Below are 23,472 nucleotides of genomic sequence, written 5' to 3' on the forward strand. Positions count from 1 at the left end.
GGACCGCGAGGGGTGCGATCACCCACTGATACAAGGGGACTGATCTAATGAGAGTTCACCAAGGCCAGTTGGACTGGGACTGAACGAGCATGCGATCCAACAAGATTTTCTGAATGTGGCCGGATTCTCTGAATGTGGCTGGCCCGGAGTCTTTCTGAAAAGCCATTGACAATGACACTGGGACTTGTTTCCTCTGCATATACTGGATTTTTGGGATCCAGTCTGTTTGGATGCTCACCTTCCTGGACCTGGAGGGAGGGGGGAGGAACTTGAACTTCCCACAGGGCTGGAAGCCCTGACTGCTCTTAGGGATGGAGAGGGAGGAGGAGGGGGAGGAGGGGAGTGGGAAGGTGTTGGGAGGAGGGGCGGAAATGGAAACTTTCATAATTTAATAAACTTTGGGAAAAAAATAAAAAATAAAAAAAACCAAAAAAAAGAAGATATCTTAAAGGGATGTAGGTTTTGAGGATGAAGAGCACAGCTTGGATTGCGGTAAGCTGGTTTACTTAAGTTGTTCTTTTTTCACTAAATCTCAACATCTTCATCCTTAAAATAGGAACAGTAATACAGATGGTCCTGACTTACAATGGCTTGACTGATTTTTTTTTTTTACTTACAATGAGTCAAAAGGACATACACATTTAATGCAAGGGGAACTTTGACTTAGTCTTTAGTCTTTCCTCAGCTAGGGATACATGATACAGTATTCTTGTCTGATGCTGGGAAGCAGCATCTAGCCTGAGCGCCCAGTCAGTTACTTGGTCACAAGAGCAAACAATGGCCACTGTCTGGTGTCTTGTGCTGTTGGCATTGTTTTTATATAGGTATCCAATAAGTTACATGATCTATCCAACACTTTATAATAATGTCTGTAGTAGATGATTTCCCCAACCATGAGACAATGTGAGTGTCTCGGTGCATTTAAAGTAAGCTAGGCTAAGGAGCAAGTACTTTAAATGCATTTTGGGTTGTGAGTGACATAACCCTATGGTGAGCCAAGGTGGGCAGATGGCGCTGGGTTCTGAGTGAGACTTTGGGCAGAAACACTGGTCCACAGAGAGCTATCCAGTAGCCCTGGCTCTCCTTTCTTTTCTCCTGCAACTATCTCACCGACTCGAACTTTAATCCCATTCTTTTGTTTTTGATTTCTCTTTTTTTTCTAGCACAAACTCCTCTCAGCACACACCTCTACACACACACCCATACACACACACACACACACACACGTACACATACACACACCCACACACATACACACACCCATACACACACCTGTGCACATACACACACACCCATACACAGACACACATACCCATACACACCCATACACACATACCCATACACACACCCGTGCACACACACACACACACACACACACACACACACACACACTCACACCTCAGCAGCAGAGCTCTCATTACAGTGGATCCATTCATTCACATCTCTCATTCACTGTCGAGTTCTGGGGCTTTAAATGTGTTTCTTTACTGGTTTTTGTTTGCTTGTTTGTGAGCACAGGTGGCACCTTTGGAGATAAAGATGCAGCCCAGGGCCAGCACACTGAGGCCCTATATTTGATCCCCAATACGACAACAACAGCAAAAGTGGCACCTTTGAAAAGAAATGACCCGTAGATCTCCAACACATGACAGGCATTCAGTGCTACTCACAGCCACCCTTGAAACACCACTTTGGGACACCCTGGAGCTCAGTGTGTCACGCGTGGAGAACTGCTGGGCTCAGGCTGGGTAGTAGCTCAGAGGTCCAGCACTGGTCTATAGTGCACAAGGCTCATCAGCTCAGAGAAGCAGGGCAGAACTTGGCACACAGCTTAGTTGGTAGCGTTACTGCCTGGCATGCATGAGGCACTGGGTTCAGTCCTCAGTACCCCAAATAGCAACAAAAAGTCCCTTAGCCTGGGATATGGTCACTCACATTTGGTTCCTGATGCTTGAGAATTTCGAGGCTGAAGCAAAAAGTTTTACACAGACCTGGGTTACACAGCAAATTTTTATCTCAGAAAACCTGAAGAAGAAATCCTCCTCCAAACAAACACAAATCCCAAACACACAAAACACATAAAATCAAAAGCAACCCAGTAGACTTTGCTCCCTCCAGGTCTATAGAATGCTGGGGTTAATCCCTTTGTGGGGTTATCCTCTGACCCACTGTCCAAGTTACTGGATGGAACACAGGTCTGGAGAGCCAAAGAGCTGACAGTCGCACACTGGAAAGAATCCTGAAGGTCACAGGACACAGTGAGGCTCACTGACAGATGGTGGCCCTCTGATCCGTCTCTAGGCATAAGGAGAACAGCCTGTCTGTCGCTACACCTTGGAAGCAGCTTCACTTGTAACTGTCAAGAGTTTACCAACTAGATTCAAAGCCTAGCACAGCCACTTGGTAGTTGTATGGCTCGGCTCCATTATTACTCCAAAAAGCAGGCAATACTGCCTGTCTCCCAAGAGCTGTATAGGAGCTGTAGCTACTCTAAGTGACACTTGGCTTTCTGTGGTCCATAAAGGTGGGAAGACAGGAAGCTCTCAAGCTTTTTCTTTCCCCAGGTAGGAGGGAAAGGCATCCCAATCCTGCTTTCCATCCAAGAGAAGCCTCTGGGCTTTTCCTGCCCGATGAGGCTGCTTCCCAGCATGGGCTAGAACAAGGCTCGTCTCTCCCAGCTTCGGGACCCCGTTTTCTTCTCCTCTGCCTCACGAATACATAGACTGATGTTCTACCCAACTGGTCATTTATGGGAGAAAGTCTGGCAAGCTGAAGCTGAACGCAGCCCTTTAGTACCTGCTCACACCCCTATGTGAAGTCCAGCTGGAGCCCTGGAAATAGTGAGGCTATAAAGTGAGCTTCAGGCAGAAGCAACTGCCAGGATCTAACCGGTCCTTGGCTAAGACACCTTCACTTTATTTCCAGTTTCCACAACCCTGATCCCCTCTAATGAGCTACCCAGGCAACAGTTCCACGTTTAGTCAGAAGCTGTTCTGAAAAGTGGCTGACCGCTACCTGGAACGGGGCACGTTTGGTTTCAGGGCTGTGCTATCACTATGGTTTTCACATTTTCCTAGCTTGAAAAGCACTTTGACAGAGAAAAAGTCCTTCAGACTTCAGGTCACATAGCACTGCTGACCCTACTCCCAGGAGTCCTCCAAGGAGGGCATCAACCTAAGAGGAAGCCCCATTGTGGGGGCAGCCATGGTTGCTGCTTCTTTAACTAAAAATCATCAGAAAATGTTCATTCCCACCAGAAACAAAAATATCGATGGGGATGTGTTAGAGAGACCTTGAAGGACTTCCTGGGGGTGGGGATACTACTGCGTGAGGTCCAGAAGAGGCTGGCCAGCAGTGTGGGTGGCATCTGAGACACATGGATGTGTTTGTGTTCCTGTGGCTGTCTAGGTGTGTCCTTCATCAACATGTTCACTTTTAAAAGTCTCCTTTTAAATGGTCTTGTAAGCCATCATGCAGCAGCTGGTGGGGCTCCCCACAAAAGAACTCAAAGCCGAGGCTCCCTTCAGGTGTCACTGGGCTTAATCTTAATAATTCCTCAGATTCTGCCATTTCCATGCCAGTTAAGAGTGGATGCCATCCATCCATCTACACGTTCAAGCAAAAACCTTGGCCAGAAACCATCCTTGACTTTATTATTCGCCTTGCTCCTCGCAGCCAATCTGAAAGAAAATCTTGCCTGTCTTTTTTGGAATATATCCCAAAGCCATCACCTCCTCCTCCCAGACAGACAGACAGACAGACAGACAGACACACACACACACACACACACACACCAGTACAGCTCAAATTACCAACACCTCTCTCAGGATCAAGCTTCTTCAATGGCTTCCCTGCTCCCACCCTTGCTGCAACACGGCTCACTCCCACACAGCGGTTACGGATCTTTTAAACACAGAATCCAGAGCATATAACCCTTCTTCCTGTTTCAGCAATGATGGAAACACATGTTCAAAATGGATTCTCCACTAGTCTGGATCCCTGAGTGACTGGGAAGCACAGCTCTCTAGATGGTTCCCAGGAGCAAGGCATGGACATTTGCTGTTGGCAACGTAGTTACTCTCTCCTGGCTGACAGTGAATTCATGCACATTTCCCGGGCAGGCCTTACAGCTTCGGCTGATGGTTAAGGAAGCCTGGGACTCCAAAGAATTAGCCCCCGTTCTGAAAAGGGAAAGGCTGAAGCACAGTCGTCAGAGAGAGAACTTAGCAAGCCACGGCAGTGGCAGCGTGCTTCACACGGGGGTGGCATGATTGAGGGAAGCCTAGCAAGTGGATTGTTGAGCAATTGGGTGATCACTGCCTAAACCAGGAAAAAAGGACGGGACTTTGGTCCTAGAGGGGCATTGTAGCACAGTGCCGGGTGACTGGGTCGAATTTAGAACTAGGATTCTGCACGGTGGGGGTGGCAGGGAAGAGACAGGGGAAGGAAGAGGAAACAAGCTGAGGCAGCAGAGTCCAAGGATCACTTTTGGAAGTGACACGGGTTGTTGTCACAGGTCCTGCAGCTTCTAGGTGTGCTGAAGCAGGCTATTTCCTGCCTGATCCAGATTTGGTGAGCTAAGCCGGCCCTGCCTGGGACCGCTGGGGGAAGCAGAGGCACGAGAAATGAGGAGGGCAGGTCCAGCCAAGCTAACAGCTGACAGTTATGGAGAGCTTATCACGGGGCACATACTGTGTCCGGGACATTACATACATGCCTTCTCTGTAATCCTTACACAAACCCCATAAAGTTCGTGCAATTTTATCTCCACTTAGAGTCAGTGAGTAGCTTGCATAACATCAGCCAGCCAGTAAATGTCAGATTCCTGATTTGGAAGCAGGATGTTTCCTCCCCCAACTTCTTCCTTCAAACACTTTATTTCTCATCCTCTTCCTCCTTGAATTTATAGATTTGCCTTTCTGTTAGCTTTTCATCCCATCCCATCCCATTTCTCACCACCCATTCATTTTCTTGCCCTCACACTCCCCATTAGATTTAAAAAAACAAAACAAAACAAAACAAAAAACAAAACACCTGAGAGCACCTTGACTTGTTTATTTTTTTTAATCACCCAGCTTCTGGCTCCACATCTTAGCATCTCAGCTACCCATACACTGATGGCAATGCCCATAAACAATGAAGTAGGAAGTCTTTCAGACAGAAAGACCACTATGAAGAAAAGAAGCAGGTAGTTTTGGTTCACAATCAACAGTCCAGGCCCAGGAATGAAAGGTTTGGGGGCTCAGAACCATCCTGGAGGGAAGGATGGCTGTTAGGCTGTGCAGCTGAAATGTGTACATGTGTACTATACAGTATACATGTGTACTATACAGTATACATGTGTACTATACAGTATACATGTGTACTATACAGTATACATGTGTACTATACAGTATACATGTGTACTATAGTAAGGAGCTCTGAGGCTTGAGAGGACTTGGTATGTAGGGAGACGTGCTTCTAATGAGTTTCTCTTAGTATTTGAAACTATTTGAAATGAACTCTTCTAGAAGAGCCAGCTCCGGTGTCCTGGAGGAACAGAAGGAACACGGGGGGGGGGGGATGATTTTAGGATTCTGACTAACTTTGCCACTCAACCTTATGGTACTTAATTTCCTCATCTGCAAAACGAGAAAAAAGACTAGTATAGCTTCTTTGCAGGGATGATTTGGAGCAAGGGTCGAATAGCCTAGAAATGTCTGGAAGATACCATAAAGTCAAAAGCACGGGTCCCCTTAAAACTGCCTAGCAGATTGTGTGGGGTTTTTTTTTTTTTTTGTACAAACCATCTCTCCTAACACAATCCCATCCCTCTCACTAACCAAAGATTATCTTGAAAAATCTTGTTTTCTCTTGCATCCCTGACCGTTAGTCTGTCCACTTTGACCTGAGAGCCATAACCACCATCACCACCACCACCACCCGCCTTATCCAAACTTCCACCATCTCTATATGGTCATGGCCTGTATCTCCAGTTCATTCTCTTTGGAGCATAAGAAGTCAGTATTTGGAAAACAAAGCTAGATCATGTCACTTCTTTGTCTTGGTGACTTCCTGTTGCTTTTAGGACAAACCTCTTAGGATGCTCCTCCAGGGCCCATGTGATCAGTAGGATCAGTGGTGACCCTTATCTAGTGCGATTTGTCTTCCTGCTACCGAGTGCTGCCCCACAGTCCCCTGTTTGTTCTCAAAGTCCTCTCAGCACAGCTACTTTTCTGGTTACTGATTTCTTTAAGGAAGTTTTCTTGTCCCAGCACTACCCCCAAGACCAGTCTATTAAATCAATTTATTATTCATGTCCCCTCTATTTTGGTGATTATTTGATTAATGTTTGCCTTTCCCACTCAATTCTTAGCTCCCTGAAGGCAAAATTAAGAGCTATTTTTTCCCACCACAATGGTTCCAAAACCTAACACAGTACTTAGCTCATGGTAGGTGTTCAGGCAATAAAAGCTTGTTGATGCCTTTGACAAACAGTTAAGAACTGGGCAAAAATAAGGCAATACTACAGAAACAGAAAAACAACTCCAGGAGTCAGGGAGAAATTCATTTGCCCTAGATCAGCCAAAACAATCTAACCAATGAAAACCAAGATCAGAGGATTAATACGTCCCAATTTCAGAAGCTGGTATAAGGCAATCAAAACTAAGAAAAATAATCATGATATTGTGACTTTGACCTAAGTATCCACACATGGATCAATGAAATAGAATTGAGTCCAGTGGTAAAACCCACACATCTACAATCAGCTAATGTTGGCAAGGGTCTCAATATCATTCTGTGAAGGAAAGAAGAGAGTAACCAGCAAAAGGTGTGAGGTGGGGGAAGAAGGCTGGTGGTTGGAGAAATATTTTAGTGGGTAACCTCTCTTGCTGTGCAAGTTTGGCAGACTGAATTTGATCCCTGGAACTCACACATAGGCTGAAGGAGAGAATCAAGTCCGTAAAGTTACCTTCTGACTGTCACATGCATGCTATGGCTTATGCCACATCCAATAAAAATAATAAAAGGTGCCCAGACGATGTCCTAACCTACAGCATGGACCATTACCTCACAACATATACAAAAGTTAACTCAACATGGGACCAAAGACAAAAATAAAAGAATTTTAAACCACAAAATTCTGAAAAGAAACATAAATGTAAATCTATATGGCCTGGGATAAGACAAAAATTTCATACTCTTCTTAGTGCTGAGGATCAAACCCAGGTCTTCACGCATGCTAAGAAAACGCTCAACCACTGAGCTCCCCATCCAGCTAACACTTTCTATATGCCGCTAAAAGAATGAACAGCCAGGGAAATTGGAAGTTGGTTGTCATAAAATATTTTTTAAGGTTTTGTGTATTAAAAGTATCTTGTGAAGAAACTAAAAAGACAACCCCTTAAGTGAGGAAAATATGAACAAATCACATATGTGAGCAGGGATCAATATACAGAATACACAAAGAACTCCTATAAGCTAGGGATGATGTGCTCTAGCACTTGAGAAGCTGGAGTAGAAGGGTTGCAAGTTCAAGACCAGCCTGGGTTACATATTCAGATGCTGCCTCAAATGCAAAGACACAAGGAGACAAAAAAACAAATGAACTCTTACTCTATATGTGTGTATGTATGTATATACTATATATAGTAATATATATGTATGTATATATATATATATTATATATATCCTAAACAATCCAACTCAAAAATGGGCAAAAGACATAAATACACATTTCTTTTAAAAAATTATTCAAATGGCCATGAAAAGGCCTTTTTTTTCACAATACATGAAAAGATTCTCAACATCACAACCATAAGGGAAATTCAAGTCAAAACCACAATGAGATGTCATTTCATGCCCAGTGGGATGGCTATGACCAAACATATTGATATTACCCACACTGGCAAGGATGCAGAGAAACAGGGACCTGCACCCATTGCTGGCAGGAAAATAAAGTGATGCCAACTCCATGGGAACCAATCTGGGAGTTTCTCAAATGCCTAAATATAGTTACCATATGAACCAGCAGTGGAATATGTGTCCCCCTTCATTATAACAATAACAACAACAATAATAATAATAAATTGTAAAAGTCCAGAATAAGTGAACACACAAAAGGAGATTAGTGGTTGCACGGGACCAGTAGAAGGATGAGGGCTTGGATGTGTAACATGAGGGCCGGCTTGTTGGGGTTTCTGTCCTGCCCAGTACCCCAACAGCCGGCAAATCCCAAAGAGAAATTACACACAGGACTCCATAAGGTTATAAACTGATTGGTCCATTAGGTCAGGCTTCTTGTTAACTCTTATAACATATATTACCCCATTATCCTTATCTATGTTAGCCACATGGGCTCGGTACCTTTCTCGGTGTGACAGCTTACATGTTGCCTCTTCGGTGGTCTGTACAGGAATGGCTGAGAAAGAGCTTCTGCTTCCAGAATACTCCCAGTCTCTTTGCTCCACCCCTACTTCCTGTCTGGCTTTCCTGCCTATACTTCCTGCCTGGCCAATCAGCGTTTTATTAAAATATGATTGACAGAATACAGATAATTCTCCCACACCATGGATGGGTAAGGGGAGCTGGGTTTCTTTAGGGGTAATGGAAATGTTATAATATTGATTGTGGTAGGGAACGGAGAGATGACTCAGTGGTTAAAAGCACGTTCTACTCATGAGGGGACTCAGGTTTGGTACACAGCACCCACATCAGGTAGCTCACAACTACTTGTAACTCCAGGAGATCCAACACACTCTTCTGGCCAGTGTTGACAAACATACACACATATACACACTGTGTATATATATACATGTAGACATTCACATATAATAAGTAAAATATTTTTAGAACTTGATTCTGGTGATGTTGCACAACTTCATGGCTATCTTAAGACACTCAAGTACAAACACTTATGTTATGGAATAGCCTTTTGTACACTGTGAAGATGTGTTGCTCTTATTGGATTAATAAAGAGCTAATGGCCAATAGCTAGGCAGGAAGAGGTTAGGCAGAACTTGTGGACAGAGAACTGGGGAAGAAGAAGGGCAGAGTCGCAAGGAGACACAGAGAAAAGCATGATGAACATACCATACTGAAAGAAGGTACCACCACATGGTACCTTAATTAAGGGGTTAATTTAAGATGTAAGTGCTAGTTAGTAACAAGTGTAAGCTATTGGCTGAGCAGTTATAATTAGTAATAAGTCTCTGTATGGTTATTTGGGAGCCTGTGGTCGGGACAAGAAACCCTGCCAACATACTTGCAATGGGAGAACTGGGAAATATGCATATTATATCTCAATGTAAATGGTAAAATAATAAGCTGCTGGTGTCCCGATTAGGGTTACTATTGCTGTGATGAAACACTGTGATCAAAGGAACTTGAGGAGGAAAGGGTTTGTTTGGCTTATACTTCTACATCCCTGTTCATCATGAAAGGAAGTGAAGATGGGAACTCAAACAGGAGGCAGGGGTTGATGCAGAGATCATGGAGGAGTGCTGCTTACTGGCTTGCTCTCCAATGGTTTGCTTAGCCTGCTTTCTTATAGAACCCAGAACCACCAGCCTAGGGGTAGCCCTCACCACAACGAGCTAGGTCTTCCCATATCAATCGCTAATTTTAAAAAATGTCCTACAGGCTTTGCCTTTAGCCTGATCATACAGAAGCCTTTTTAAATTGAGATTCATTCCTCTCCAAAGTCTTTAGCTTGCATCAAGTTGACACAAAACTAGCCAGCGCAACAGATGAGTTCTAAGGATGAAGAATGAGCTCATCAAAGCAAGGTTTGGGGAATGAGTGCTCCCGCCAGAAAGGAGCCTAGGGTAGGGATGACCTTGGTGAGGGTCAGAAATGAGATCACGGCAGCTGAAGTGGGCCGTGGTGAAAGGGGTGGGAGCTGAGATCAGAAAGGTTGGCAAGACAGCTAAATGATGAAATCTACCAGGTGAAGAGGAGCCACAAGAAGTTTGAGAGCAAAAGAGTGGCTTGTTTCATTCGTCAAATCAAGTCATGTGGCCTCATTTAAGGGTAAGATGATAAGGAAGTGCAGGCCTGCTATGTGGCTGGAAGGACAGTCAGGATTACTTAGTGACTAACACCATGGCAACCATCCATGCACCCCTCCTGCAGTCTTAAATATTATTCCACGCACCTGCCCTTCCTTCAAGGCAATTCCCTACAGCAGGACTGCGGTGCATGCTGGGTCTGCTTCCCACCAGGATGAGGCATCTAGCCTAAGTGATGTGACATTCTCAAGGAAGAGTTAGGCACGCACATGTGAAAAACACTGATTTCCACAACCCTCTAGCTAAAATGATGGAAGCAGTTAACAAAGCCGAGGAGGCTTAGCAGCATTGCCCCTTGACAACAGAAATCACATGTATCGGTATATCACATAGCAGCTGCGGCAGGTATCCCAAATGCTCACTCATTCAATATTCTGTAATTTTTAGACTGCTAGATCATCATTTGAAATGAATTAACAAAAAAGCACACAAATGATCACAATTCAAGACAGATATTTTGGTAACTGTTTTCATTTAGTAGTTTTCCTTTGTGGGCCTAAAAGGCATTTAATCTCATGCGTAAGAAATATCTGTTTGAGGTAGGGTCTCATTATGTAGCCCCAGCTGGTCTAAATTTTGCTATGTTAGTCCAGACTTACCTCGAACTCACAGAGATCCATCTGTTTCTGCTTCCCGGGTGCCAGGATGAGAGGTAGGTACCACCATCTGAGGCTGAGAAACAATTCTGAGAAAGACTGCAAATGCCGGCGTCACAAAGGATATCATGTTAAGGTCCCTGTTCTGTCTTTCTCTTCACTCAGGCTGTGTTGCCATGGCAGCCCTATCAAGCTTCCTGCTCAGGACTAAAGCTGTGGTAGTATAGGACATAAATGACACAGGAGACTCAGTGGCTTTGCTTTTGTTTGCTTGTATTGTTTTGTGACAGGGTCTTGCTGTGTAGCCCAGGCTGACCTGGAACTTGCTCTGTAGCCCAAGCTGTCTTCAAATTCGAAATCTTCCTGTGTCTGCCTCTCCAGTGCAGAAATTAAGAGATGTGTGTCACACCACACGTGGCTCCGAAACCTTGGAAAAGAGTTCTCAGGAACATCTCTGGGCAGGCGGAGAACAGACTGGGATACCACTGAAGGAGCTCTCCAGGAAATGGCCCAGGCTCTCTGATGCAGGGTAGGGAGATTAGCATGGCAAAGCCTATCACGGTTGTGGCTGGCTTGCTGGGGCTCATCCTTTTCTCTCTGGTCCCAATTTCCCCGTCTATGCTATGACAAATTTGGGCTGAGTGGTCTCAGCCTGTGCAGCTATGATAGTCTGGGTGTATACTTCTGGACTAGCTCCTTCCATGGAGCCCCAAAATGAAGTCCATAGCACTAGATACTTCCCTGACCTTGCCTTGAGTTTTCGGGGCCTCCCAAGAATTCTAGAACAATACGGTAAAAGGTGATTTTCCCAACTCCACAGATGCCTTACAGAGCCCTATGCTTCTTCCATATCACTCATGCTGCTTTTCTTGTGGGCAAATCCCTCCCTGTATCTGCCAAGGACCCAGTCTGAGGCCGGGCACCACGACAAAGGTACTTAGAGCTCCCATGACATGGTATGTCTTTTATTGAATCCTTCTGAGGTCATTTGAATAGGTATGCCTCCCCCATAGACTCATGTGTTTGAATGCTTGGCCCATAGGGAGTGGCATTATTAGGAGGTGTGGCCTTGGAGTAGGTGGCATCTTGGAGGAAGAGTGTCACTGTGTGAGCAGGCTTTGAGGTCGCATAATATGCTCAAGCTACACTTGGTGTGGGACACAGTTTCTTTCATGATGCCTACAGACTGATGTGAAAACTCTCAGCTACCTCTCCAGCTCCATGTCCTGCCATGACGATAATGGACTAAACCTCTGAACTGTAAGCCAGTCCCAGCGAAATGTTTTCCTTTGTAAGAGTTGCCATGGTCATGGTGTCTCTTCGCAGCAATAGAAACACTAACTGAAACACCTTCTTACATGTATGTCTTCTGTCCCTATCTAAAGTAGAGATTTCCATGGATAGAGCCTACAGTTTGTTCAGCATCCCTGGGACTAACTCAGGTTTTTCATCTGTGGGTATCAAGATAAAGACGGCTTATATACAGTCCTGTGGTTAAGGGGACATGAAGGGATCAGTTATCCTAGGGTCAAATCCTGGCTCTGTGACTAACTAGGTTATCTTTTTCAGTGGCAAAAATGACCTAGTTAGTAGTAACACAGTGACAACATCTCTGTGCCTCGATTTATTTTTCTATTAACTGGAAAAAATAGCACTTACATCACATAAAATAAAAATCAAGGGACAAATGCAAGAAACTTATGAAATATTATATGTACACTTAGATGACAAAATTTAATGCTTACCAAGCTTATACTCTTCATAACAGGGCTATGAAATAAATACCAAGATTATGATGATCCCTTGCTTACAGTGACACTAACGCAAAAGGATCTCAGGCTACTTATCCAGGGTCATAGCAAAGCAAACAGCAAGGTGAGGGCTCAAACCCAGGGAGGGTGACTCAAAGGCCCAAACACTTAACCACAATGTGAACCACGTCCTATCTTCTACCAGTGCTAGACTGATTAGAGGTGTGAGGGAAAATAAGGGGCTGGGATATTTCTTAGTTGGTAAAGCGCTTGTCAGGCAAGCATGGGGACCTGATATTACCAGTTTCCATATAAAAAGCTGAACGCAGTAGTGTGAGCCTGCAATCCCAGCCCTGGGGGAGTGGAGCTAGGTCAATCTCTGGAGCTCCCTGGAACACCTAGTGAAGTCCGTGAGCTCCGGGATCAGAGATAGAAAGAGGTCTTGTCTCAGATGATAAGGTAGAGGAACTGGAGAGATAGCTCAGCAGTTAGGCATGCTTCCCCCTCTTCTGGAAGGCCTGAGTTCAGTTCCCAGCAATCACAGGCAGATCACAACCAACAGCCTAGAGAGTCAGTTCCAAGTATCCAACACCCTCTTCTGGTCTCCAAGGGGGCCAGGGGAGACATGACACACACTCACACAGACACATAACATTAAAAAAATTTTAAAAAATAAGGTGGGGACTGGTTGAGGAAGACAGCTGATACTGACCTCTGGCCTCCATATGCACACATGTGAAAGCAAGAGAGCAGCGGAGAGAGAGACGGAAAGACAGGGGTATGCTACTTTCTTTTAGGTTGCTACCCCCCCTCAGTGCTTTTATCTGCAGGCACACATTTTTATTTTCTTTTCTCTGTTTGACTCTCATAGTCTGATCCAACTGAGCTCTTCCTCAGATCTTACCCTTAGACAACCATCTGCGTGGTTGACTTGATGTCAGAAAAAAATGGTGACAGAGACCATTGTGGATTGCCTGCTTACTATGGGGGGGAATAATAGTAATAAATCTGTTTCTCAGATGAAGTATATGTTAGCATCAAGGGCATGTATAATTAAGCCCAGGTCTCTAAAAGTGGGACTTGTGTGCTATTTACACACCCAGCATAGGTTCCCTGACAGAACGTGCAAGACTCTAGAATCAACCCCTAGCACCATGTGGTGGAGTAGCCTAGCTGCCACATTCTGATAGCTATGATTTATTTGACTGGCCAAATAGCAGTGTGAAAACACGGGGTTCCCTTTATTTCTGTTATTCACTTAGCAAGTGTGCACTGAGCAAAACTGTGTACTGAAGTTGGGTAAGGGGTACAGACATGGAAGGGGCACAGCCTGGAGGACTCTGATATGAGACCTGAGTTTACAAAAGGGCATAGCTGGGGCTAGGAAGATGCTCAGCCGTTAAGAGCACTGATTACTCTTCCAGAAAACCTGGGTTTTTTTTTTTTTTTACCAGCACCCACACAGTGGCTTACAACCATCTGTTATCCTTGTTCCAAGGAGATCCAGTGCCCTACTCTGGTCTCTGAGGGCACCAGGTACAAACACAATGCACAGACATACATGTGGGCAAAACACACAAATACTTTTTGAAAAAAAAAAAGGCCATAGCTTGGAAGTCACCACTGATGTGGCAGTGGTGTATCCTAGTGTAGGCAAAATAGCAATATTGGAGTATGGCAAGGCTCACAGTAATGGTAACGGCTAAAGTTACGAAAGATCTGTAGTGGTTAGAAAGAAAAGGGCCCCGTAGGCTCAGAGGTTGGAGTACTGGGGCCCCAGTTGGTGAAACTGTTGAGAGGGACTGTGCCCTTGTTAGTGGTGTTGTCTCATCGAGGTTTCAAAACAAAAAGCCCACACCAAAAACCAAAAAACAAAACGTGGAGTTTGTTTTGCATTGGACAACTACTCCTGGGCACAGGGCCTGCCTGGAGTGTGGGTGATATCCCCAGAGACAAGATCAAGGAAAACTGATCTTCCCTTCCCAGAAGGTATCAGTTATAAATATCTTCTTGGTTAGGGGTGGATTTTGCACCTACTTCCCCTTTTCAGAGCTGGGACTTTATCTGGTTCGAATCTGTGCAGGTCGTATGCTTGCTGTCACAGTCCCTGTGAGCATGTGCAACAGTCCTGTGCTCTGCGGATGCTGGACTTCCTAGAGTCACCCACCATCCTCTGGTTCTTACAATCTTTCCACCTCCTCTTCCACATAGATTCCAATAGGGGAGAAGTTTCTTATTTGTTTTTTGTTTGTTTGTTTTGTTTGGGGGGGTTAGTTTTGTTTGTTTTTAAAAGAGAATGAACATGAAGTTGGGTGGATAAGGAGGTGAGGGGAACATGGGAAGAGTCAGAGGAGGGGGAAAGCGTGGTCAAAATAAATTGTGTAAAAAAAGTGTCAATAACAAATGGAAAAAGAAAAAGCGCCTTTCCTAGTGTGCTTTCTGCTTCTGTCTACTGGGCAGGACATGAGCTCTCAGAGACAGCTCTAATGTCATCCTGCCTGCTGCCAGGTTCTCCATTCTGACATTGATGGATTCTTACCCCTGCAACTGGAAGTCCAGAGAAGTCCTCCCTCTTATAAGTTGCCTTAATCATGGTGTTTTAACACAGCAAGTAAAAAGTCACTAATGTCGGAGTGGGAGAGATGGCTTGGCCATTAAGAGCACCTGAATGCTCTTCCAGAGGACCTGGGTTCAATTTCCAGCAACCACACAGCAGCTCCCAACTGTCTGTAACTCCAAGCTCTGATACCTTCACACAGATTAACATGCAGACAAAACATCAATGCACATAAAATAAAAATAAATAAAAAATAAAATAAAAGAGAAATAGATATGCAAAATGGATGGTTCTTTGAAGACCAACAAGATTAAACATTTTTTAAAAAGTAACTAATACTACAGCTAAGAGAAATCATTAATGGATATAGAGGATTTATTAGGTAATAAGCAAAAGTTTAAACAAATACAGAATCCCTTCTCCTACTAGGCCATTAGTCATTCAGCAAACACTTGCATCATCCCTACTTCCAAACTAGATGCTGAAGATAGATGGATGAGTCAGCCACTGTCCCTCTCCTCAAGGACGATATGTAACATTTTAGGCATGAGGTTTTCTTTCCAAAGCTTTTTTCCATATAGGAGTATTTCTGATTCTCCTGACAGAAAATAGAGGCTCAGAACTGAAAAGTTGCTCCTGTGAGCTGGTTCCAGGATTCTGCTTCTACTTGAGGCCAAATAAGAGAAGGCAAGCAAGCTCATAACCAGCGCAGCAGGGCTTCTTCCTCCCTCCCCTCCTCTCCGCCATCGCCCCCCTCCACCCCCGCAAAGGGCTGTGGCTCACTACCCACAGTCACTTGACTAAAGTCTGGCTCAGGGAGACACTTAAAATTCATCCCAACCCCTCAGGATCTAAACGGCTCAGAAGCTGCATGCTATGTCCAAGTCCCTACCACCATTAAGACAAGATTTACCTCCGACCCCCCGCCACACACACACACACTGCTGCTCCTCCCCTTGGGGGAGAAGCTGCTCTAACGTCAGCTTCTGACCCGTCTTAAGCAAAGGAGTTACCAGCGTGTTCTTCCAAGTTCCTAAGATGAGGCTTACATTACATTCAAGAGGTAAGAAAGAAAAGAAAAGAAACGTGGGTGTAAAAAAGGTCAATACATATTGGCAGCATCTGCCTGGCCTATCTCGTCAGCCTGGCCTATCATCCACCACCTGGAGGGACTGTGGGTTGCAAAGGCGAATAAGGAACTGCAGGAGCATAGCAGAGTCAGAAGGCCTTGAAGAGCTGGGAATTGCTGAGTGGGAGTCTTGAGGGATGAATAGGAACTTTAGGAAAACAAGAGGAAAGAGCTATGGAAGCCTTCCCGACGCCTGTGCCCAGTGCTTTCTGTACAGGACTTGGCCATCTGTAGCCACGTTGTCTCCTTCTGCACCATCCCCCTAAGGGTTAAGACCAAAGAGTTAATGACAACTCCTAAGAATTAAGTATCAGCAATGTCTGGCACAGAGGCCAGCAGAGGCTTAGTGTGATGATCGGGGTAGGAATTAGTCTTTGGAGCCAACTCTAAATCACCAGATTAAAGATAAACTGCTTTCCTTTATTAAGGGACAAGAACATTAAAGGGGAAAAATCTCAGCTATGCCCAAACTCAGCCTTTTGAAAGACGGTGTCTTGGTATATAGTCCAGGCCTGACATGGAACTCTTGATCCTCCTGCCTCAGCCTCCCAAGTGCTAGGATTACAGGATGAGTAAACACCACACCCCACCCCCTACCCCCAACTCCCACTTTTGAGCTCATTTGGAAGGGACACAGCTAAGTTTTTAAACTTAGTGAAGGAAGAAATGATAGCTGCATTTCCCCATCCAGGACCCCAAAGTAGCGTTTCAACCACAGTTAACAAGTAGCCCTGGTTGTTCATTCTAGAAAGTAGAGCCGCAGCCAGAGGAATGGCAGCTGCCTTGCTCAAACTATAGCCAGCATCCGGGTACCTGGAAGGGGCCGATTCACCCTCACCTATGCCGGGAAGGATCAGCAAGATAGGAGCTGGGAGTAGATCAGGCCAGTTCAGTAGTGTCGGAGTTGAAGGGACTAGCCTGGGAATTTCTCAAGCAGGGTCTATTTCTGATCATTCTGTGTCCTGGGGCTTCAGGGTACCCGACAGTGTTGTTCTATGGGGACCCCTGAAAACGGAGTCTCAAACCGAGGCCACAGTTCAGTGAAGCTGGCCACCCTGTCTGACTGTCTGTAGCTGTGACACCCAGAGAAGACGGTTTTAAGCATGGGTCTGCCCAGATGCTGCTCCATTCTTTAATAGTGATATCTAGAACTTGTTCCACCAGAGACAACGGCGCTCCCTAACTTGGCCACCTAGAGGAGGCACCCCTTTCGTTGCCTCTCTACCCATAGGGAACATCTATTCGCCACATATGCTAGCTGTTCCCGTTGGCACCTGAAATTCAATCAATGTGCCCAGGGACAAAGGTGTTGGCCATCTGGACCCCTTGCCTCCTCCCTCCCTCCCCACAGGCCTCAGGTAGTCTGGAAGCCCCAGGCACAAAATACAAAAGCTCTCTGCATACCAATGATGCTTCTTTCCTGAACCTACTGCTTTTATTACCTTAGCCCTCACTGTAAGGAAAAGATTTCACCGGGCTTTCTCTCAATGGGGACTAAGTTTTATGCAACCTGTTATTCCAAGGGGTAATCTGCCTCAGAAGCTGGAATACAGCCAGCTCTCACTACCCCCAAATCCGCACGAAATGAGTTCCCAGCTCTGACTCCCGAGCTGCACTGTTCCCACACTTCAGTAACGAACCTTGTCGGTAGCACTTTGAGCGGAACCGCGCCTTAAAACCTACTTCTCAGCCTTCATAAATAGATCCTTCCTCCTTTTTAAACTTAAAGTGTGTTTTTGCTGGTGAAAATTGAAGATCTTAGCTGATGAAAGCATAAAAAATTATACATAGAACTAGAGTATCACGAAGCGCTTTGGTATTTGTGTACAGCGCGAGATGCTTATTTTATCCGAGTCTGGGCCTCCAGCTCTCCAAACAGTCATCATTTCCTCTTGGCAAATACTTTGAGCAGATCCTTCTTTCTGCCTTGTTTTCATCCTCAGGGAGGGGCTGGGCCGGCTTGAGAGGCCAGCTGTGGGGGCTACCTTTACAGTGCCCCATCTCTCTGAGTACAGCTGAGAGGAACATTGTGAACGGGCCCTTCCTTTTCCCTATATCCTTGGTCCCAGTATTTTCCCAGTGGCTGCCGACAGAATCAGCTATGTCTTGGTACCCCAAAATAGATACAGAGGAGGTTCCAAATGGGAAGCCCAAATGCAACCACTAACATTGGAGATACCATGGGACCAGGCTTCTTCCTTTCTCTGGGTGGCTGTTGGCCAGGAGCCACATTCTAAAAGTATTTCTGTTGGTACCATGAAAGGAAAGACAGATATTCTGTCTTCTAAACTGCAGTTTAGTGATGCATGCCTGCAATCCCAGCAGGTGGAGGCAGGAGCATCAGGAGTTCAAGGTCATCTTCAGCTGTATAATAAGTTCAAGTAGAGCCTGGGCTACATGAGACCCTGTCTCAGAAAACAAAAACCAAAGAAGAAAAATACGAATTGTACCTGCTCAAGCATCTATGGATTTGAAAGTACTCTACACGTTTCTACAGTTGTTCTACCATGGCATGTGAGTGCAATACATGCCATAGGGACTGCCAGATGAGGGACGCATGGAGTCCACTCTACACATCAATTCAGAGGCAACCATTTAACTCTGATCTGTACTTTATGGCCTGGCTCAATTTGAAACGTGGGACTGTAAAGTGAGAACGTCTTTCCTTTCACCTGGATTTCCAAAAATGTGTGCGGAGCAAAACCTTTCTATTCTTTTGAAAAGATGACTGAAGGTAGAGATCTATCCCCGTAACAAAATGTGTGATCCTATGTAACTATAACAAAAAAAACCCATTGTCTTCATTCAAAATGTTAGTGGGTGTGATAACGCAAGCAAAGCAATATAAGATAAAAGATCTTTTACTTTACTGTAATACTCTTTTTATTGATAAGGTAGCTTTTATATTTTTCTCCCTTCACTTATAAAATTTAAAAGTGTATCACTCAACTTTGGAGGCATGACCATTTGTGATTAATTTATACAAATGACTATTTTGTCACATCTTTTAACCTAAGCCTAAATTATACTTCACATTTATTATCCACAAATAGAATTTATAAGACTATCTAATGAAGCACTGGTGATATACTTCAATGGTAGCATCATCCATGTACAAAATGATTCCTGGCACAGCAAAGAAGAAGAAAGAAAGGAGGAGGAAGAAGAAGATGTGGTCAAATAGATGGGGAAACTCTGGCCCAGAGATGTCCATCCTTAACCATCCATAACACATCTTCACCCCCAGCTTCACAGTACAACCCCCTGGAAACTTTGAAAACATGCTGGTTCCTGCTCACTGTCTCCCAGAACTTCTGGTTATAGTCGGCGCCTGTCATCATTGGTTTTTAAATACTTTAAGGTGATTTGGTTTGCACTCAGGGTCAGTACAAGATTCTGTGGCTATTATTTACTTTTTTAAGAATGAAGTCGAAGGAGCATTGTAAGTATTGTGAATGATTCTGTCCGGGGAGATGACAGAATTGCCTGGTGGTCTGGGCATCTTGTAGACAATTCCAAGGTGTCCCAGTGACCTTGAGGCTGCTTGGCTGTGAGAGCAGGATCTCTTCACTCTGTATCAACACTGAGGAAAGATAGCCCTGCTGGACCTCCAGGCAAACTACCCACTACTTTGCTACAACCTTAGACCCTATAAGTTTTGTGAGAAAAAAACTTCACCCCTTAGACAAAATGATTCTGTAACACTTGTGAGCCTAGCCAGGAGCCATGCCCCTCCCCCTACCAGGAAACTAACACAGAGCAAACAAGACACTTACAGAGGAGCCCTGCCTGAAGGCAAAGGCTGCCGCCTAGACTGCCATACCAGAAATCCACCCTCTGCTGCTTTCTTAAGGCCCCTCCCGTGTCCCAACCTGGCAGGGTCTGAGGTCAGCAGGCACTGGTCTATAACAATAAACATCCCAAGGCTGCCAGCCCTCTTAATTACAAAGGATGCCCCCTACCCTTGGTTGGCAGTGAGGCAGGGAACAGATGTCAGTGGTGGAGAATGAAGGTGGAGTCAAAGGAAAGCAAAATCCTGGGGTGGGGAGAGGCACGCTGACAGCCTCAATGCCCTCCTCCTCTCCTCCATGCACACGTGAACAGTCTCCATGAGTTCTAGAGCACAGAAGAACAGCTGCAGGCCGGAGCGGTCTAGGAAGCATTTTTATTCTAACAGACTTAACAGTATCTCCATTTAGGGGCTTCAGAAGGCTTCATAGTAGCCAGGCATGGCGGCAATGGGTGGACTTCCAGCACTCACATGGCAGAGGCAGCAGGATAGGAAGTCTCATGCTAGCTTAGTTGTCATCGTGAAATTCGAGCTCAAAACCAAATAAATAAACAAAGGTTTCAAGGTCTTGCATCTTTCTGGATGGTATCTGGTGATGGTATGCATGGTTGTGGGGTACGCAGCAAGCATTTTATACACATTATTTAGACCCTGGAAATAATCCCCTGAAATGGGTAGTATGAACCCCATTTTACACAAAAGGAACCGTCGCTCAGACGCATCAGACAGCAAAGATGTATTTGTTTACAGTGTGGCTCTTTGTAGCTGTGTACTATTTTACCACAGATCTAGAAACTTCCATCAGCACTCCACCGCTAGTGAATGCTTAGGCTTCTTTCATTTCTCAGGTTAACATGAAAACCAAATGATGTGGGGAGAACCCTGGCAACTCTCTTGGCACAATGTCTGAGTTGTCTTTAGCATAAGACCCTGAGGTGGAATTACAGGGCCCAAAGAGACCCACCATAGCTAACAAGAGCAGGTTTGCTAACAGCTCTGGGGTGCTACCTCCTGAAAGGGAAGGGAGCCCCTGAGGATGCTTATGTTAGGAGGCCTCAGCACCTCACAGCCTCCCAGTTGAGGAGGATAATTTGTTTGCTACTTTGCTTATACTGAGGAATCAGACTATAAATTGCCAGGAGGATAATTACACTGCTCTCAGCAGCAGAGGAATCCACTCAAAGGAAAAAGGGAAAAAAATAGATCTTAAAAACCCATCCCTCCTTTGAATCCATTTTCCAAAGGGGGGAAATGTTTTTATTTAGATTAAGGGTAGAATTCAGTGATAGATTGCTTGCTTGTCTAGCATGGGGTAGGCCCTAAATAAGTTTGATTCTCAGTACCACAAAATAAAGAGAAAAGGAAAACTTTTTTTCTGGTTTTCCCATAGAGAACTTGCAGATCATTCCAGAGAATCTATGTTATTTAGGGGGAGAAAAGGTAATAAAAGATACAGTCAAACCTCGAGCATCCCCACTCACGCAAAACAAGCACGAATAATAGACTTCGGTTTCAAGTGTCAGGGACTCACAAGTAGGTGGACTCTTGTTTTCTTTCTCTTTGTTTCTCATTGTATTTTAGGGTTCCTCCTGGTAGATACTTTTGGGACTGGGGATGGTCATGGGGATGGGGAAGACCTGACTCTACCAGGCAACTTCATCTGCCTCAAGGGTATAGTTTCAATTTAACCATACATTTTTTTTTTTAACCTCCAACACTCTCTAACTCTGTGACCCGACAAACAGGATGTGCCGGGTTCCCCACCCCACCTCTGCTGCTGGGTGGCCCTTCTGTGCTGGGGAAACTTGTGCTCTCTCCTGAATCCAGCCGGTCCTCCCCCGCATCAGCTCCCTCATACATCCCTGTAGGAGCATAAGCAACTTCCTAAACTAGAAATACACACTGTCTTCTTCCTCTGCCGCAATAACACACACTGTCCTTCCGAACTCAGACATCACATCTTCCTGGAAGCTTCTCCCATCTTCCCCATCTCTTCCACCTACCCCAGGGCCCTCACTCATCTGCTCAGCAGTGGGACTCATCCTTCCTCCCAATGGACTGTGGACCTGCATGCTGGTTCATCTCCATGTACCCAGAAACCTCCACAGGACATCACAATCTAGGCTAGAAAAGCGAAAGGAAGGAATTCACCTTGACAGCAGCCATAGCTAGTAAGATGCACAATAGGTACCAAATCCTGACTTAGCTGGAAAAATAGCAATAAAAACACAAATACCTCCACCCTCAAAGAGCTTATATTTTACTGAGGTGCTTACAAGTTCTAGAGAGGGAAGCAGCTGGAAGGGTAGGATGAAGGATGGAGAGCTGTTTGAATGCACAAATTTTCCAAGTTAAAGAGTTGGTATCCAGCGGTCTCCTGCATGATTTGCCCCACTACCTGTCACACGCAAGCCTTGCTGTAAGCAACTTATATAAATACCTACTCATCACACCTGATTGTGTGTGGCATTATCAAAGTAGCCGTGTCCGTTGAAATGCTGCCATCCTGTATACTCTATCATCTGCAGCAAACACACGGGGCCAGGGGACATTCTATGGAGTGAAACAAGCCAGACACAGAAAGATAAATACTGCATGTTCTCACTCATATGCAAAAGTTTTTAAAAAAAAGTTGAGCTAAATGTAGGTCATTACCAGAGGCTGGAAATAATGGCAGAGGGCTTTTCCAAGGAAGTTGGATAAATATACCAAAATGCAGTCTGCTACAAGCGAGAAGTTCTCATGTTCCTTAGCACCGCGGGTTAACTACTGTTCACAACAGCCCTTTTTTATTGTTCATAAATGTCTAGGAGAAAGGCTCTTGAAGTCTCCAAAACACAAGGTAACAAGGAGCTAGATATAAAAATCTTGTTTTGATCAGTAAATAGTGTATACATGTATTGGACTATCATATTGTACTGCACAAATACAGACAATTACTATGTGCTAATAAATATTTTAAATGAGTAAAGAGATGGAAACATTAACTACCCTGATTTTATCATTAAATATTTATTTTACTTTTGAACTGAATTATCACATTCGACCTAATAATTTTATACAATTAAAATAATAAGACTGATGAGATGTCTCAGTGGGCAAAAGCATTTGCCATGCTGTAACATGAAGGGGCTTGTTCAGATTTCTGTCCTGCCCGGCCCCCCAGCTGTTTAGTCCCAGAGAAAAATCACACAAGAGATCTCTATAAGTTATAAAGCTGATTGGCCCATTAGGTCAGGCTTCTTACTGGCTAACTCTCACATCTTGATTAACCCATTTTTCTGATCTATGTTAGCCATGTGGCTCAGTACCTTTTTCAGTGGGGCAGCTCACATCCTGCTGCTTTGGTGGTCTGGACAGGAGTGGGAGGAATCAACTTCCTCCTCCCCAAAATTCTCCTGCTCCCCTTGCATCATTTCCACTTCCTGTCTGGTTTTCCCACCTACACCTCCTGCCTGGCCAATCAGCGTTTATTTAAAATATGATTGACAGAATATAGACAATTCTCCTGCACCATGCAAGCCTGATAATTTGAGCTTAAACCCCAGAACCCACATAGTATAAGGAGAGCATTGACTCCTGAAAGATGCCCTCCGACTT

The 23,472-nt window shown here is 44.8% G+C and overlaps 1 protein-coding gene across 1 annotated transcript in view; it reads right to left on the reverse strand.

The window, feature by feature from the left end:
• Nucleotides 1–23,472, reverse strand: part of Nhsl2 (NHS like 2) — a 256,229-nt gene that overhangs the window by 225,860 nt on the left and 6,897 nt on the right. The window lies entirely within an intron of this gene.

This window comes from Myodes glareolus, chromosome X (genome assembly GCF_982192425.1).
Source record: "Myodes glareolus chromosome X, mMyoGla1.1, whole genome shotgun sequence".
Lineage (NCBI taxonomy): Eukaryota > Metazoa > Chordata > Mammalia > Rodentia > Cricetidae > Myodes > Myodes glareolus.